We start from the raw sequence: 18,275 nt of genomic DNA on the forward strand, positions 1-18,275 counted from the left end.
TAGTCCCCACTTGCCGCAACTAGAGAAAGTCTGCACGCAGCAACGAAGACCCAATGCAGCCAAAAATAAATAAATAAATAAATAAATTCACAAATCCACCCAGAGGTGCTCCCAAGAGAAAATGCAGGAATCTCTTTTCTGATGGTGAGGCAGCTCCATGATATCACCCAGAGGGTTCCCTTCTGATACAGAAGGGTGCATTACCTGGTCATGAGTCATTGTACCATCTCTACCGCACAGAGACCTTCTTTCAAGGTCTCCTACATGAGGAATAATTTAGCCCAGCACACAATTACTACTTCTTATGTAAAGAGTCATGCCTGGTCCCCAGTATTCGTCCATATTAATTAGGTATAAGTTTTCTCTATTATATGTTCTGATTTCATGGTTTGCCCAGCTGCTTATCTCTTCTTTCCCTCCTTCCTTCCTTTCTCCCTCCCTCCCTCTCTCCCTCCCTCTTTCCCTCTCTACTTCTATCTCTATTTTTTCTCTTTCTTTCTTTCTTTCTTTCTTTCTTTCTTTCTTTCTTTCTTTCTTTCTTTCTTTCTTTCTTTCTTTCTTTCTTTCTTTCTTTCTTTCTTTCCATGTACAGTTTAAAATTATAAACTATTTCAATGAGTATGGCTACTTTCAAGATAATGACATTTTTCTCCTTTCTTGCCTTCCTACTTTCCTGACCTGTAGCATTAACATCCATATATTAGGACTATGAACTGTATTCCAAACCCACGTCCTAGGAGAAATTGTAGATCGCCTTCTGTGCCTCCAAGGCTCTTTGCCCACAATCATCCTCTTGAAGTCCTTTCCTAGACTTTCTCTTTGAGCTGGGTGCCTGCAGCAACCCTGTAATTCTCTTTCTCTCCTCCTTGTATTCTATTTAGAGATATCTAATAGCAATTGACTGGGTTTTTATTAGTTTTTGGATACATTTTCCATTTCTCAATGATCTCACATCAGGGGTCCTTTGCTAGTAATTACTATGGCACTGAAGACTTGAAGGAGCTTCCTCTCAGCATTGAGTGATGGGATTTCTTAATACGACTTCTTTTTATTTTTAGAGGGGAAACATTAAATGAAATGTGCTGCTCCATACTAGGCTTATTTAGTCTGCAAAGACATTGGAATAATTCTGTTTAAGTGAGCATCAACCTTTTCAACCATTCCGTGCAGTCACATGAAAATCAAAAAGGTCTCTGGTGGTGTTTATCATTTCCCTAAGGGTATTTGCACGAAGTCAGATATAATCATAAAGACCATTGGTATTAAGGATAAGCCATTCACTGGAGTTTTGCATTGATCACGGGTTGGCACAGTAGGGCCTTTGGGCAAAATGCACCCTGCTGCCTCTTTCTGCAGGTAAAGTTTTATTGAAACACAGCCACACTTATTTGTTTACATATTTTTAAAGCAGCTTTTGTGCTGCAGCAGCAGAACTAAGTAGTGTACAGCCTACAATATCTAAAATACGTACTACTTGGCCTTTTACAGAAAATGTTTGCCAGTCTTGAAGAACCACCTTGATGAACAGACACATGTTTTGGTTGAGTGTCTTAGGATTTCTGCTTATCTAATTGTTTTACGTGGAAACAGTGTTTACCTGCACAGTTTTGCTATTTGTTGGCAGGCTTAACTATAAAGTTCACGTATAAGAGAAAAGGAGTTTATTAGAGGCCTGTAATGCGTTCCTGGACCCAATTCCAATGTATGTGTGAAAGCTTCCCCACACCAACAAGCAGTTCTTGGGTGCCAGCAGGGTGTCCAAAGATTTCAGCTCAATTTTAATACTATCTACCCAGGGATAAGATCAGATTCCACAAAAGAAAGGGCTCAGTCTTGCAAGACCACCCTCTACTTCAGATGCCAGTTGCAAGTCCAGGTTTTTACCTGTGCTTCTGACCAACTGACTATAAATCAGAGGCTCTGACACCCCCCTCCTTGTATTTGATTAATTGGTTAGAACCAATCATCACATCAAGAGATACGTCCGGCGAGGTCCCAAACAAAGGAGCTTCTCTCCTCCTGGAGCATGGGGCCTGGCATGGTTCACAAAGAAGCATTCTGTTTCTCCAAGCAGAAGCTCTCTGAAGAAGGACCAAAAAGCTGTCCTTTTGGGTTTTCATGGAGACTTTGTTACATAATCATGATTGACTGAATCATTGGTCCATGGGGACTGATTCAACCTCAAACCCTTCCCTTCTTTGGAAATCAAGAGGTGGGACTGAAAGTACCAAACTTCCAATCACCTGATTGGTTCTTCTGGCAACAAGTCTCCATCCTTAGGTGCTTCTAAAAGTCACCTCATTCACATAACCTAAGACACCTTTATCCCTCTCAACAGGACATTCCAAGGGTTGTGGAAGCATCTGAATGACCAAATATATATTTCTTATAAATCACAATATTATAAGTACCATTCATACTCTTGCATTCATATCTCTTCCTCAGTTTAAAAACAATATGAAACAAAGTCAATCATGGAAGAACTAAAATTAAATAATTTTTTTTCTGTACTCCATCTCATTCCCCATTTTTGATTCTCCACAATATCACTAATTCTAACATACAAGTTGGAGATTATCTAAGGCCAGCACTGAGGACATAGTTTATTTTATTTTACTTTAAATGATTTTCCCTTAACTGAAGAAATTTTTCAGGCTAAAACCTCTTTAGCCTCTGGTATCTGGCACTCAGCAGTCAGACTAACAATCATGCTGAAAACTTACCACTTCATGACTATTTATGTCGGAAACATGGATGCTTGGAGTAAAGATCAGTTTCACAATTAGATAATTGGTATGCGTGACACTCGTCTACTATTTCATCTGGAAATTGAAGGTGAGAAAAAAATGAGCATTTTTTTAAAAAGAAGGCAAATGTTAGATTTCCTTAACACCCAAGTTATTTGTAGTCTGAGGTTAAGAGAATTCAGGGGTCTTGGGCTCACTTGTGAGAAATTACGGGGTGAGAGGTACATTATTCCTCCTTTGCAGGGAAGAGAAATAATATCACATGGAATAAACTGCCTTTTCTTTACATCACTTAAAAGAGTTAAAAGTAATAATCAGGGTGTGGGATTATGGGCCAGGGCCATGGTCAGTAAATAGTAACAGCGATATTAGTGACGGCTAGTATTTGCTGAGCCTTCTCTGTGTGCCGGAAGTGTGCTCATGGCTTATTTACCTTATCCATTAAATATTCACCCAGACTCTTTAAGGTGCGTCGTATTTATCCTCATTTTACAGATGAGGAAATGGCACATCTGAAATTTAAACCCAGGTCTGTCTGACTGTAGCCTAGAGGTTTTCAGCTGGAGGTGGTTTTGCCCCCCTTCTGCCAGGAGACACTTAGTAACATCTGGAGACATTTTTGGTTGCAGCTGGGTTGGGGAGGTGCTCTGGGCATCTCGTGGGTGGAGGCCAGGGGTGCTGCTAAGGAGCCACCAGCGCACAGGACGGCCCACCAGCATGTAGGGTTGTCTGGCCCCAGATGTCAGCAACGCCGTGATGAAGAGAGCCTGCCCTAGAGCTTGTACAATTCATAGTCTTCCAAGTCTGTAGCTTTAGAAGATGTGGGAGGGGTTCTAGCTTCTCCTTAATCCCAGGGAAACAATTTATGACTTTTCCCATCCATCTTTCCTGAATTGCCTCTTTGTTTCTCGTAGAAAAAATAGTGGTATTTTCCCAATAGCCACTAGAGCCACATTCTTTATACAGTGGACTAGAGATCTCTTACCCTTCCTTCATGTGAATTTGTAATTCGTGGTTCTGACAGATGGTTCTGTAGATGTCCTCACGTGCAGTGCAGCAGTCTTTATTGATGTCTTTTTCTTTTCCCCAGGATTTACCTTTCTCTGCCTTCAATCCTATTATCCACAATCCACCTTTAAACCTCACATTGTGTGAACATCTGATTTATCCAGGGCCAAGCCAAGCATGCAACCTTTTCCTTACTGGGCTTCTTTGAGCTGCTCCTTCCGAGGGGCTTAGTTCTAAATCTCTGATCTCAAGCCAGATTAGACTTCCGGAGCTAATGATCAACAGCACATCAAGCTTATTTCACATTCCATATCTGATTCTGATTCTACTCAAAGCTTGGTGGTTTTTATAGAAAAGAGCCTTCCAGGAGAGAAGATATTAAAAAACAGAGTCTTAAAAAAAAAAAACCAGTCTCCTTTCAACTCCTTTACTTACCTAGTCATGAGGCAACTTGATGTTTCTCTCAGTTCTGACAAGTGCATTTAGCGCTTTCTCCACAGCACATCAACGTATAGAGTGCTGTGCTGCGGGGATGGCATGGTACCAGGCACTGTGGGGGGTCTACAGAAGCATAAGGAAAGTCTTTGCCCTCAGGGGTTTTACAGTGTGGTTGGGGAAATGGGACATATGCGTGCACATGGAAAATGAAATAACTAAACAAGAGGTAAGCGATAATACAAAGCAGTAATCCAAGAGGTGGCAAGAGGTATATCTGCTTTTTTTTTTTTTTTTAAAGTAAAAGGTTCAGGAGGAAGAAAGTTTTCTATGGCCCAGAGTGTTCTGAAGTCTTAAGATAGAAGATGAGCTTTGAAGAAAGGGACATAGTCTCAGGGAAATTGGAAAAAAGTGGAAACTATATTCAATAGAGGCTAGAAAGAAAACATGTAGGGTGGGTTCCAGGTGCCATGTGCCTACCAGGTATAGCGAGGGACCATCAAGGATTAAGTAGAAGGAAGCCTAATGGGGTAGCAGAGGCCAGAATTTAGGAGACCTTAAATGTCATGTGATGAAATTTGAGTTTTATTCCATAGGCATTGGGGAGTTACTGAAGCTTTCATCCAAATTAAAACAGCTTCCTAACCACCTTGGCTTTTACTCATGGTCCCCATCTAATTCATTTTCCAAAAGGCAGACAGACTTATTCTTTGAAAACAAAACTCTGATCATGTCGTTCCCTCACTTAAAACTGTCAGATGGTTTCCTAGCGCACTTAAATAAAATCCACATTCCATACCGCCGCTTCTACGGCCTTGTGTGATTCAGCCCCTACCTCATTTAGGCATCTGTGCTCCCAAATCACAGTGCCCCAGCCGTCCTGTCTTTCTTGAATACACAAATCTTGTTTCCACCAAAGGAACCCTCTACTTGCTACAACTCTGGCTTGAACTTGTTTGGCTCTGGATCTTTCCATGATCAGTTCCTTCTTGGCATTTAGCTCTCAGCTCACATTCTACCTCCTTGAAGAATCATGGTATGATTATGGTGTATTTTCTTCATAGCTCTTATCACTATCTAAAATTATATATACTCTTTTCTTTTTTTTCTTGCTTCCCCACTACCAACTCTATCTGTCTTGTTTACTCCTAGCTTGTCATGAGTTCCTCCTAATACTTAGTATGGTGCATGGTATTTATAAGTTTCAGTAAATATTTGTTGAGGGGATGGATGAATGAGGTAGAGATTGACATAGAAAGATGAATTATGAAACTGTTATATTATTGGTTCATTCATCAGCTATTTATGGAGGTCCTCTTCACCAGTAGCTGAGGATACAGCGCTGAATTCCCTACCACGATGCTGCTTGCAGATGAGGGGACCAGGATTTAGCAAGTGATGCCAAGTGTGGTGAATGGTACATGAGAGGAGACGAGGTTAAGACAGCATATCACAAGGGAAGCTCTCCAAGAACCTGGAGTTAAGGAAGACTTTTCTGAGACCCACATTATGGGAAGGAACTGGGTAAGACAAAAAGGTAGAGGGAGAGAAGATTGTTCCAGGTAGAAGGACTAACATTTGTGGGGCCAGTGAGATAAGAGAACATGGATGTACCGCAAGAACCAGAAGGTGGCCAGGACGGTTGGAATGGGCCGAGGGTGGAGAGAACAGTATCATGAAGTCATAGGGTCCATCAGGGATCATATTGCGAAGGAAGCCATGAAAAGGACTTTGAATTTTATCCAGACAGTATCAGAAAGCCACTGGAGGGGCTTGTGGTCGGACTTGGCTTTTTCAAAGATCGCCTTGGCTCTTGTGTGTTTTGTGGATAAAAAGGGATACGGGATAATCAGGAGTAGTTTTAACAGTCCAGGTAAGAAATTGCTAAGGTGTCAGTGGTGGTAGTGATGGAAGAAAATATTCACATGTAGAGGCAGAACTTTTCTTGGTAATTATTGGGATGTGGGTGCTAAGAGAATGGGAGACACGGTGCTTTGCCTTTCTGCCTGGGTTTATGGTTCTTAGGAAACAGATGGATGGGCACCGTGATTCACTGAGGTCAGCTCTTTTCTGGGAGGAAGGTTAGTTCAGTTTTGGATATGTTGAATCAGGATACCTCAAGATACTTAAGAGTTACTATTTACAAAAATGCCAAAGTGGAAAATAATAATCAAGGGATGGAGTGATGGTGGTTGACTCATGAGGTGGCAACAGGAATGGCAAACAAAAGACACAAGATTCATTTTCTATTCCAAGTGCTTTTAAATCACCTTCTTCCCTCCCCCTTTTCCCCTACACAAAGACTTAGCTGCAATCTTGGATATGAAAAATATGGATAAAATCCCAATCTTGAGTAGGCTGCCAGAAGAAGGGGAAAAATCCTGAAAAGAACTTTAATTCAGTGTTCACGTTTGCACGAAATTACTGTAGTTAAAAGGAGAAAATGTGATTTTACAAATTATGAAAAACATCTCAAGTGTCCTTTTTAAACTGTAACAGATTCTCTACTCCAAAGAACATTTTTGCACTGCAGAAATGAGTGTAAACGTTGCTGTGTTATGGCATGGGGAGACAAGGAGACATGGCAATACCAGGATTTTATTAAACTCTGGACAAATTGGGGAGGATGTTTCCTGCTATTTGAAAGAAGTGACTGATCTTTTCTTGATTTGGAAATGCTAAGGTGAAAGGAAAGCTGCAAGAAATGGCGTAAAACAGCTCTGTGGTGCATTTGGCAGGACGTTTAGTGCGTTTTTTTCAGGGAGAAATTAGGGGGAAAAGGTGACTTTTATTGCTGAAATTAATTTTGTTGCCATACTAACTAACCCTCCTCCTCCTCACTCCCTGCTATCACACAGAGATAAAAAGGTGACGAGAAATGCCTTTTCAGACACCATGGTTTCTCATAGTGGTTGGGGATTCTGGCAGCCGAATGTTGGGTTTGTAAATATGTCCCAGAAAACTGCAGAGCTACAAACAGTTACATAAAAAATGAGGACTCTGATTAAGAAACGAGCATTTATATTTTTACTGGGTTTTACTTTTAACATAAAACATCTTGAAAAAAGTTTTATGATTTAGCATTTATGAATGACTAGATTTTAAGAGAATTGTAATATTTTTTTTAGGGTATTTCAGCTCTATGAGTTATTTCTTGTAGATTCAGATAATGACATTATAAATCTTTCTGTGGAGGCAATTACTAAGGCAGAAATGGCCTATTCCCCATTGGCTTTTAGGTTCAGCTTACTGACATATTACAAGCAGGCTTACCGTGGTCATTAAAAACTGATCTGGGATTTATTGTACCTCTTTAAACTCTCAGTACTTTGAAAAGTATTGAACAGAAAGGAATACAAAGTGAAGTTACAAAGAGGGCCAGCAAGGCAATCAAGAGAAAAGCAGATTTAATTTATCCATCCAAGACCACCACAAGTATCATGAAAATATCTGAAATCGGAGCACGAGGTTTCTAACAGAGGCAAGGACACGCTTGCTCAGTGCGGCTTTCCACCCGAAATGGTTTCAAATACCGTATTAGAATTGAGAGTTAAAGGGACATTGATGTAAGATACTGCACAAAAGGTGAAGTTGGTTTTTTAACCTTTACTGAGAAGTGGCCCACTGGAGACATAGAACATTACAGAAGAAAAGCAATACTCTCTGGCCGGCAATGCATCCACCTTTGCAACAACAATGGCCACCTACAGTGTGGGTGGAAATAAACAAGAGCTGTCCAATACATGCTCTGGATTCCCCTGTTATCTTATTCACAGGCACTGATCTTGATCCTTCTGCTTCTCCCCAAATGGTATTGGAATACAATTTCTGGAAAAAGATATACCCCACAATATTCTGAGCAGATGTGTTATATCAGCACAAAGGCATGAAGGTGAAAGAAATCATAATTGGAGACAAGGGAAAGCAAGGAGAAAGACTCCCTAAAGAAAGCAGGGATTTAGCTCTACCTTTACCAGCAAAATCAAGGCAGTCATCCAGGAGTGCACCAATGCTTTCCTTCTTTGTAGAGTTGCTTATTGAATTAGAAGGAACTTATTCCCTCTTTTGAATGAGAATACAAAGAGAACTTGAAAATGCTTTTCTCACCTGGCACAAGGAACAAGTTGAAAATTTCTGTATTTTCTTTTTACCATTTGAGGTTTTCTTACTGTTATAGCCCAGTAACTTGTTCATCACCTTTAAGGCAATACTTTACTAAAACACACAACAAAACCAACCAAAATCGCCATACTGTTCTGTTTGTCTAAAACACTTTGTTTCCCATGGCTAGATTTTTCTCACTACTCAGATCTCAAACTCAGATGTCACTGGTTTAGTGAGTCCTCCCCAGACCTTATATTCAACTCTCCACCCCAGGCACATGTCATCTGTCACCCTTCTTGTTTCTTCATAGAGCCAGCAAACTTTCCTGTAAAGGCTCAGACAGCAAATACTTTAGACTTTACGGAGCACACAATGTGTGTCCCAATTACTTAACACTCCACTGTAGCACAAAAGCAGTCACACGTGAACGGAAAAGAACAGGAGAACTAGGCTCATGAACCAGTTATACAAGGGTTAAGTCAACGCCCACCCCTGCAGTTCCCTACCAACAGTGGACCCTGAGCGGAATTCAGGGTGAACAAACAGGATGAGGTACTCTAGATAAAGGGGTCGCCAGATAGTTAGATGCATATCTCAGGAAGAATTTCAAGGACCCCAGATTCTTGCATCTTCCCATACATAGAAAAGCACTAAAAGCATTAGCTTGAGGTATGTTCTTTGTGATTAGCAGTCATCTTTTACCAAGATGTATGCTTGACTACAAGCATTTCCTAGTCAAAAAATTCATATATATACTGGGTCCTCCCCTACCTCTTTGGAGGTGTTCCTCAGAGCTGTCTCCCAGGCTAAGTCCTCAGTAAGACCCTGAATAAAACTTAAATTCATAACTCATGTTGTGCATTTTTCTTTAAGTTGACATACAGATAATATGTAAACAGTGTTCTAATAAACCTTTAGTCACAGGAACAACCTGTGGGCCATAGTTTGCCAACCCCTGCTTTAAGAGAACCTAATGTTTGACATTTTGACATGCATTTATTTATTTTCTAGGTTTGTGTGTGTGTCTCTCTCTCTCTCCATTAGAATTTGAGATTCATGAGGCCAGCAATATGATCTACTAAGTCCACCACTATATCCTGAACACAGAAAGGATAGTACATATTAGGTGTTCAATAAATATATAATGAAAAAATGAGCTAAAATGTCTCCCTTAAGTGGTTTTTGTGCTGTTTTACTCTACTATCTTAAATTACAAAGCAAATCCATAATTTCTTTGGAAAATAGTATAAATTAGTATTTTTTAAAAATAAAGAGCTTTGGTTTACTTGTAAAATGAAATGTTGGAGTTAAAATACCTTGAATTAATTTGGGTTTTACCTTATGGGTTTGGTTCAAGCCCTTAGTTCAGATTTCATTCAGGTTACATTGAATCTGATTTAAAACCTTCACTCCATGATACATTGTTGTTTGATAGATTTCATGCAAACATTATAGCTCACGGGTTTGCTGTCACCTGAATACATAATCCATGCTGCAGTCAAAGGGCACTCGGCACTACAGAATGGTATGAATTCTGGTGGACTCAGTCACTTGTTAAAGAGCTCCACTTCATTCATTGTCTGCGTAATTTGCCAGCCAGTCCATGGTTCGACTCTGGGGACTAACAGAGCCAATCAAGTGGAGTGGTTCTGTTTCCTGAAACTTTGGGATATTAAAATTCTTCCCACAGTTTCAGACATATTCTTTATTCCTAATCCTGGTCCATTTGGAACTCTTACCATGTGCTTTCCAACAGGTTTCCAGTGTACGTGTCGTGGTTGTGAAGGGCGGGGGGAGTTCTCTGAAGCAAGTGTCATTCCAACAGTTAATTTGTAAAGTTCATTTTGCAAAGCTGCTTGGCTGAAAATCTTCATGTAAATGAAACTATTTGTACGAATTGTATTTTTTCCGTTTGTAAACTGGTTTGGAAACCAACATTTGGCATTTCTTCAGGGCAATTTTCCCAGACTCTTAATCTAGGTGTCACTGAAAGGTTTTAGATTGGCTTTTAGCATAAATCACATGAGATATAGTCAAATACCAACCACCCTTTTCTTGGACTCAGTTCATCTTTAAGAAGACCAAATTCACTAGAATGGAGGGGAGAATTTTTGCGAAGTCTCAGTGATATGGAGCATTCAGATATGCTGCCCTTTAAGACTCATTTCTAATTGAAGAAGGCTCTGAGCTCCTAGACAGCCCTCCAGGCCAGGGCACTTGAGCGGTAACAAGATTTTTCCATTGTAGGTTAAGTATCAAATTCACTTCTTTTTTATTGACTTCAGACATTTAGGAAGTGATTGACAGGTCATAGAGGATGAAAAATGAAGGAAGATCTTCAGTGTGAGCTCAATCAGGCATGACTGTAGTAATCACATGTTGATTTTTATCTTCCTATCATCCCTTTGCAAGGTTGAGGTGGGAGTAGGACTCTTCTCTCCTTCCTCAGGCCAGGCATTCTGGTGAGACTTTTAATTATGATCCCCACTCTATGAAATGTGACCAGGAATGGGCTCCTCATAATAGTTCTTTGTCACCCTGCTTGGTCCAGGCATGAACTTCTAACGAGCTCAGCTGTTTCAGGTTTTCTCTGGAATTGACAGGTAGACAGTGCGGAGGAGGAATTCTTTTTCCACTGGGGTTGATAAGCTTCAACAGTGGCTTCTGGGGAGGAGGAGGTATGGGGTCATTTCCCCTGTCGTGTTGAAGAATGCATCCAAGCAAAGGTCAGCTGGCCTAAAATGGAGGAAATGAAAGAGCCCAGATGCCATCAACCAGCTTTTCCTAAAGGGTCATCTTCCCAAATATAGGATCCAATCAATCCTCCCCTCTTTTTTTTTAAGATTTTTTTATTTTTTGATGTGGACCATTTTTAAAGTCTTTATTGAATTTGTTACAATATTGCTTCTTTTTTGTATGTTTTGGTTTTTTGGCCCTGAGGCATGTGGGATCTTGGCTCCCGGACCAGGGGTCAAACTCACACCCCCTGCATTGGAAGGCAAAGTCTTGACCACTGGACCGCCAGGGAAGTCCCTCAATCCTCCCCTTTTAACGTAACCCTTTGACTTGGATTTTCTGTCACTTGCAACCAAAAGAATTCTGGCTATCGTGGCTGTTTCCTGTCGTTCTTAATCTGCTCCCCAACCTACAGCTCTATGTTATGAATGTTTACCTTTTAAGCGATTTAACAGTTGAATGAATAAATCTGTAATTTTATTCTACATAGTCATTTTGGGGGATCTGTATAAAATGTAAAAGCATAGTTTAATTTCCCAGAAGAATCTAGCATTTCTATAAAACAGCTTCTTTATTAAAGAGATATTCCAGAGTCTTCGTGAGATACTGATTCATTTGATTTATTTAGAGTAGACCAGATGTGTGCTTAAAACAAAACCAAAACCTTCCAGGTGTGCCTGGTTGAGAACCACAGCTCTGTAGGTTTGACGACTTACTTAGTAGTAGTATTTTTATTGATTCTTGGGCTTGGACCTTACAGATTACTTTTATTGAGGTCTCTTCTCTTCTGATAGAAAAGTCTCAGGGACAGCTTAGCTTGGGTCGTGTGCCCATTGAAATATAGTCACTGTGGCCAGAGGAAAAGAAAGGTCTATCTGGTGTGACCTGGGTCACCAATCTTTGGAACGAAGAGAAGCTGTGGTCCCTCTCACCCCCCATATGAATTGAGTTAGATTTACCTGTGGGATGGAGAAGGGCTGTCTCCAAGGAATGGGATATTGGGGAAACAAAGTAATAAACTCAGGAATAGCCAGATGGAAGAGATGCATAGGGCCAAGTATGGGGGATGGGGGCTGAGCTTCCATGCCCTCTCCAGGCATGTCACCCCCCGAGGCATCTCCATGTGTTCACTAACCTGAAAACTCCCTGAACCCCTTCATTTAGGGTTTTTGTGGAGACTTCATTATGTAGACATCACTGATGGAATCATTGGCCATTGGTGATTGAACGTAATCTCTAGGCCTTCTCTCATCCCCCAAACCAAGTAAATGAATGGGGGGGAGGATGCTGTGCATTTGCAGAATTCCCTCTATTCTTTCTCTCACTTACGCCAGCTTCCTCCCTTCCTTCCCTGTGTGGTAGAGATTTCTTCCTTGGACTCACCCTCTCAGCATCTAGAATGTAAATGTCTTGAGGTCCCCCCTTTCTCTTGGCTGCAAACTAGCGGGCAAATACCTGACAGGTGTTCTGCAGGAGTTCAATTTGCCCCTGCTCCTTGAAAGCCAACTTTATATTCTTTCTTCCCCTGTACTATTCAATTGTAAATATATAACTGAGCTTCCTTAAGATGTGGGAAATTTCTGCAAAGAAGCAGACACTGCAGTGAGAGTAAGTGGAGGTGCGACTCAGGTCGTGTTCTTGGATTTTAATATGACTCTTTTGTTGATTGTTCACGTAAGAGAAAAGAGAATTGAGAGAGAGAGACTCTCAGCTACTAGACCAGCACTTGGTTTCTCAGCATCCTATATCATGTTTTCGAAATTACCACGTTATTCATTTTTTCCACCAATATTCATTTGTTGCTACTTACATGGCACATTTCGTTCAATATTAGTTCGTGTAAGAACAGCAGCATCCTTGCCCTCATGGAGCTTGTAATCTCGCTGGGAGACAGAGCAAAAACTCTGAGCGCGAGACAGTCAATGAAATGGTTATGAATTGTGCGTACGGCCATGAGGGAGGCAGCGGGGGTGTTGAGGACGGTGTGGTGTCAGCAAAAGCCTGTTTGAGAAAGTGACCTGTGCTCTGAGACCTCCCTAAGGGGCAAGGAAGGAGCCAAGTGTTGCAGATGACAGAAGAACGTGTGAAGGGCACCCATCCCAACGACGGCCAGAAGAAGGAGAACATTCCCCAAGCGCGTTATTCAACAACGATTGCAAATATGTGACGCCGACGGGCTCCAAAAAAAAGTGGAAGGAAGTCCAGAAACTCGTCGTGACAATGCCTTCTCGGTGCTGTGATGTATGCATGTGTGTTTTTTCAAGCAGTTTTGTTTTTCCACTTCCTCATTTCCTCATGCCATCATGCAGCTGCCTCACCTGAATGCCAGTCGCTAAATGAGGCGGCAGCTGTGGATCCAGTGAAACAAAGGGGGAAGGTTGCCATAGTAACAGAGGCCAAGGAGAACAGCTCTTCCTCCTCTCCCCAGAGTCCCTCTCAAGGGGAGGCTATGGAGACGTCCTTAGCCGGCGATGGTCCTTCCAGCCGTGGGGCTGGCAGGGCCCTTCTCAGCACTCAGCTAGTTTCCCCACCATCCCTTTTAGCAGTTTAAGAAAGTTACTCTGCTGTTAGTTACAGAGCACGGAAGGGAGAAATGAAACAAGTCAGCTGTTTCATTTAGATGGGATTATAGGCTAGGCTGGATGTGTCGTTATTTTGCGTTCCTTCATTCCTACTACACCTTTCTCTTCCTGTCAGTCTCCATGCACATAAAATATGCATCAACTTGTATTTGAGACCCAGTACCCTGACTCCATTTACCAGGCAAAATCGTAGTGCTCCCTGCAGTACTGTAATATGAGTAGTTGCCCAAAGTTCTATGACATATCACTGTTCCCACCATTGGGAAGAGTGAGTTTTTGAAATATTCATCATGTTCTGATCAATTTTAACAGATCATGGTATCTGTAAAAAGATAATACTTGACAGCAAATGAATTGAAGCTGTTTTAATTGGACTGAAGTTCTCTTGTGAGAACTTAATGTTTTTTTAATTGACATTTCCAGGAATCTATCCCAGAGAAGCTGGGATCTCCTTATGAAATGCCATCCTCACCTATCTTTGCATACTCAGAAGTTACTCCTACTTCCAAGTGAAATTGAAGTCTTAATTTATACAGTTTTACTATTCTACTTCTTGGTCATCTTGAATGCTTTTCTGGAATTTTAGATACTACTTCTTAGTCCACAGTTACTTATGTTTTCCGTTGTATTTGGAGGCACAGTAAAGAGTCATGGGTAAAAAGCATAGAATTTGGAGGCTGGTGGAACTGAGTTCTGACGACAGCTCCATCACTTACTGTTTGGGGCTGCATCTTGGCCGAGTTAGTTACCTTCTGACTTGCCTCAGTTGTTGCATCTGTAGAATGGGTGTAAAAATAATATCTATTTCCCAGGATTATGGTGAGGATAAAATGAGTCAGGGTGTCTAAAGTGTTTAGTGCAAGGCCAGGTATAATAATATCTGTTGTGAAGATGGTGATAAATGTGATGATGGTGGTGAGAATGCTCACCTTATCTGCCCAACAGGATTGTAAGCTCCCCAGGGACAGTAGTCGGCACCTATTTCTCCTTTCGCACTTTTCCAAATAGCATGCGACAATAGGCATATAGATATAACAAAAAATAAAAATATTGTTTAATATAATTAATTCCATTAATTACGCAATTTATTTCTTCATCCCAATTATCTGTCATATATATATATATATGTACGTATATGAGAGAGAAAGAACAAAAGAAAGATGACTAATTTAAATATGGGAAACAGGGACATCCCTGGTGGCACAGTGGTTAAGAATCCACCTGCCAATGCAGGGGACACAGGTTCAATCTCTGGTCCTGGAAGATCCTACATGCCGCGGAGCAACAAAGCCCATGCACGACAACTACTGAGCCTGCGCTCTAGAGCCCACGAGCCACAACTACTGAGCCCACGTGCCACAACTACTGAAGCCCGCGTGCCTAGAGCCCATGCTACACAACAAGTGAAGCCACTGCAATGAGAAGCCTGCGCACCACAACGAAGAGTAGCCCACGCTCACCACAACTAGAGAAAGCCCACGTGCGGCAACGAAGACCCAACACAGCCAAAAATATAAATTAAATAAATAAGGGAAACAAACTTAGCTAGGGTAGACTTGCCAGAGTCTCAGCTTTGGTTCTGATGGGAATTTTAAGAAAAAGTGCAATAATATGGTTTGTGGTAGCCACGCTCCAGTGTCCTCTTATGCTTCATTTAGCAAAGTGCTTTTTTATTTCTTGTCACTGCCAATACCAGGGATTCTATTGCTGGAAACAGATGAGAACCCTCCACTCCATGTGAAACTTGCCTCATGAGACTTTCTATTACTGCTTTGCTCAGCAGTTTTGAATTGCTGGTTCCATGGAGAGTATTCTTCAGCATGAGTGAAAAGTGATGCTGATACGTGCATAAATAAATATGAATGTACGGCAAATACTCTCAACGTAATGTCTTTTTTTTTTTTTTGCGGTACGTGGGCCCCTCATTGTCGTGGCCTCTACCGCTGCGGAGCACAGGCTCTGGACACGCAGGCTTCGCGGCCATGGCTCACAGGCCCAGCTGCTCCGCGGCATGTGGGATCCTCCCACACCGGGGCACGAACCCACGTCCCCTGCATCAGCAGGCGGACTCTCAACCACTGCGCCACCAGGGAAGCCCCGTAATGTCTTGTTCTTTGGAAAATGCTTCAAATTGTTACCTGGTAGGTATTAAATACAAGGAATTCTCTTTCAAAAGAGTTCTCAGTGCTGACATTGGTAAGCACTCTAATTAGGAAGGAAGATGTGAGGTACACTAATTAAAGGCAAGATGGTCTTGTGGAAGGAGAGCTAGTTCCTACCTAGGCACCAGGGGAGACAGACAGTTCGGTCCATTACAGATGCCTGTTTCTCTGACTCGGGTTCAAAAACCCCTAGAGTTCTGAGAACATAGCCTCTGGATTGGACTGTTCCCAGGTTTGAGAAACTGCCTTAGTAAATCAAATTCTCTTTGAAGGAAGTGGTTGGAAATGTGTGTGCAGGCAGTGGTAAAGCGTGGAGGGAATCATAATGTAGGCTTAAATATATTGCTTGAATCTATTTTACAATGTGGAAAAATGATGTTTTCTTTGTTATAACTAAAAAATAAAGAAGTATATCATTTATGTGAAAATAAAATTAGCTAATGTTTATTTCAGTATTAACTTCCAGGCACTGTTCCATATTTTATTGAAAAATACTTACATACAGTAAAATGCATAGGTCTTAAGTGTATTGTTCAGTGACTTCTGACAAATGCACACATCCCTGTAACCAATACCCTATATAGAGCAGAGTTTGGCAAACTGCAACCCTTGGACCAAACCCAGCCTGTGGAGTGTTTTTGTGTGGGCTGTGAGCTAAGAATGGTTTTTATATTTTAAAAGGGTGATTCAAACAAACAAAGAAAGAAGACTTCACAATAGAGACTGTATGTGGACCTCAAAGGCTAAAATATTTACAAACTGGCCCTTCACAGAAACCTTTTCCAACTCTGAAGTACCACCATCACTCTAGAAAGTTCCCTCATGTTCTGACCCCCAGAGGCAAAGACTATTCTGATCTCATCCCCATAGATCAGTTTTCCTGTTTTTGAAGTTCATAAAAATGGAATCATGGAGCACGTCCTATTTCGGGACTGGATTCTTTCTCTGAGCATAATATTTAAAAAATTCATCCATGTTGTTTTGTGTATCAGTAGTTCATTCCTTTTTATCGCTGACTGTTATTCCATTATGTGAACGCACAACCTGTTTATCCAATTTACTGCTGATGGACACTTGGGCTGTTTTCCATTCATTGTTTCTAATGTGAGTAAGCTGCAGTGAACATTCTTGTTCAAGTCTTTCTGTAAACATTAGTTTTCATTTCTTTTGGGTAAAGAAGTAGGAGTGGAATTGCTGAACCATAAAGTAGGTAGATTTAACTTTTTAGGAAACTGCTGAATGGTTTTCTACAGTGGTGTCATAGCTTTTTTTGGCACTCCCATCAGAAATGTGTGAAAGAGCTAGTTGTTCTGCAGTGTCATCAGCATGTAGTGTCACCAGTCTTTATGGTTAGCTATCCTGGTGGGTGCCAGACACTGTTCTTCATACCTTAAAGTAGCTTAACTTCCCCGCCCCACGCACAACAGCACTGGGAGATCGACATTATTATTATCCCTGTTTTAGAGGTAAGAAGATTGAGGTCACAGGGGTTAAGGGATTGCCTAAGGTCATACAGCTGGTAAGGAACCCCATTAGTCTGGCTCTAAAGCATGCATATTGAATTACTGCATTCATTACTGTTCCCAGTGTTACTTAAGATTCATTACAGTACCAGTCCCGTATAGGACGTGGAGTAATGTAGGTGGGGATGCTGCCTACGAGAGCACAGCCTGGGACTGCACGCAGGTGTCCTGCCCAGGTAGTGAGGGGGGATCAGCTCATCAAGCAGCCCCAGATAGGACACCTCTTTCTAATCTGCATAAGGGCTACCTGTGACCCTTTTATAAGAGGCTCAATTCATATTACTTGAGTTAATAACTTATACAGGAATGTGTAAGTTACAGTTGGTAAGCATCTTGGAATATGGGAGGATCTTTTTGCAGCTGGTAATAAGTTCAAAATAAATCCAAAGGCAGACTAGTGAACCCAATCTTCTTATTAAGATCACTGCTTTTAGTTTATTTACTTTTATTGAAGTGATATTCACATAACATAAAATCAACCATTTTATTTTATTTTATTTTATTATTTTTTTTGTGGTATGCGGGCCTGTAGGCCACTGTTGTGGCCTCTTCCGTTGCGGAGCACAGGCTCTGGACGCGCAGGCTCAACGGCCATGGTTCACGGGCCCAGCCGCTCCGCGGCATGTGGGATCTTCCCGGACCAAGGCGCAAACCCGTGTCCCCTGCATCGGCAGGCGGACTCTCAACCACTGTACCACCAGGAAAGCCCAAAATCAACCATTTTAAAGTGAACAATTCAGTGGCATTTAATACACTGACAATGCAGTGCAACTAATACTTCTATTTAGTTCTGAAATAGCTTATGACCCCAAAATGAAACCCTGTACCCACTGTTAGTCACTCCCCTATCTGCCTGCTCCCTGCCCCCACCTTCCTGCCTCTTGGAAACCACCAATCCGTTGTATGTCTCTATAGATTTACTTATTCTGAATGTTTCGTATAAATGGAATCATGCAGTATGTGACCTTTTATATCTGG

The sequence above is a fragment of the Grampus griseus genome (assembly GCF_964374135.1).
Source record: "Grampus griseus genome assembly, chromosome: 14".
In the NCBI taxonomy this organism is placed as follows: domain Eukaryota; kingdom Metazoa; phylum Chordata; class Mammalia; order Artiodactyla; family Delphinidae; genus Grampus; species Grampus griseus.